A 1,734-nucleotide genomic window follows, 5' to 3' on the forward strand; every position below is an offset into this window, starting at 1 on the left:
CGGGGCCGGGGCACGCGTGGGGACACGAGGGACACGTGGAGGCGGTGACACAGCTTTGTCGCGATAGCGGGGACGCGCTCAGCCCCCCACCGACCCCCTCGCAGGTGCTGAGCGAGGAGGAGGATGGTGACGATGATGAGGAGGAGGATGATGATGATGATGATGCCGCCCCCGAGGAGCAGTAACAAATCCTGTCAGATCTGCAGCAGAGAGCAACAGGAGGGGGATACACGATTACAGCAATTTGCAGAGAAAAGATCTCCACTGGAAAAAGGCAGTACGGGGGAGAGAGAAGTGCACCTGGGCTCCTCAGCATTCCCAGCACAGGGAATGTCCCTGGGAGTGCCACAGCTCTGGGAGGATTCTGAACAGCAGTGATCCAAGTGGGATCAGCAGAGCCAGGGGACATCCCACACGAGGGATTCAGCTCAGATTTGTGGTCATTCTGCAGTGGATGTCCCCAAAGGCTGTGCTTCCCAACCCCTCTGCTGCTGGAGTTCAGGGCTCTTGCCCATGGTTCACCACAGCCTCCATCCTGTTCCTCATCCCCATATCCCCAGGCAATCCCGTGCTGGGATCACAGGTCCTGGCCAGAGCCTGAGCTCTCCACCACAGCCTGCAGAAGTCCCATGGATTCTTTTCCCTTGCCGGGAAGGAGCCACCACGGTCCCTTTGTCCTCGGGCTGTCCCTGTCCCCGTCCCGGCCGCCTTCCGGGACTCTCCGGGTGCCAGAGTGGCACGGGCCGCAATTCCTGGGAAAGGGAAGTCCCGGTGGATCAACGGCCCCGGGGCTTCCCCATGGAGAGCAGCCAGGGTGGGATGATCCGGGATTATCCCCGCGGCCCCTCCGGCACCGGCACCGGGGCTGGATCCCCAAACGCGGGGGGGGATGGTCCCACCCCACCGGGGCTGCTCCAGGATGGATCCGGCTGCTCCAGGGTTCACCCCCATCCTGGGACCGTGTGGGACCCCAAACCTGGGTGTAGCCGGGACCCCCCAGTGCCATCCCCATCCCGGTCCCCCTCCCCATTCCTACCCCATCCCCTGGCTCTGCCCGGCCCTGGCTCATCGCAGAAATAAACCCGGGATTTGCTGGCAGAGCCTGGATGGGGCTCTGGAAGCCTCCGGAAAAGCCTCAGTGGAGCTGAGCTGAGCTCAGGGACCGGCCTTGGTGAATGTCACCCACCCCTGGGACACCCGGGGCCGGTCCCATCCCACCAGGAGCCAGGCTGGGATGGGGATGGGCTTGGGGACAAGCTGGGACATCTTCATCCATCCAGGGAAAGGAGAGCAACAGCTCCAGCATATTTCATGGACACCTTGGAGCCTGCGGTGCTTTCCGGGAGGGTTTTAGGGGGATTTTGGGGCCATTTAGGATGAATTAATCCAGTGGGATGAGGAACCTCGGGGTGGTGGAGCAGAACAAAGAGGTTCCTCTTGCCATGAGGTGTTTCTGCCTCCCCACGAGGGCGTTTGGGGATTAACTCCCTGATCCAGGATTCCAATTCCCTCCTGGGGGCTCTGGCTCTGCCTCCCGGATCTGGCTGCCCCAAATCCCTGCCCGGGGCACAGCTGGGCTCTCCTCACCCTCCTCTTCCCACCGGGAATGAACGGGACGTTCTGAGCCACCAGGAACAGGGAGGAAGGTGGCACAAATCCTCCCTCGGGCGCTGGGATGATGGAAAACACCCAGGATTCATCCCTCGGCTCGCCAGCGCCGACGGAAGAGGGCGG

This window comes from Corvus brachyrhynchos, unplaced genomic scaffold (genome assembly GCF_000691975.1).
Source record: "Corvus brachyrhynchos isolate BGI_N302 unplaced genomic scaffold, ASM69197v1 scaffold933, whole genome shotgun sequence".
Taxonomy (NCBI): Eukaryota; Metazoa; Chordata; class Aves; order Passeriformes; family Corvidae; genus Corvus; species Corvus brachyrhynchos.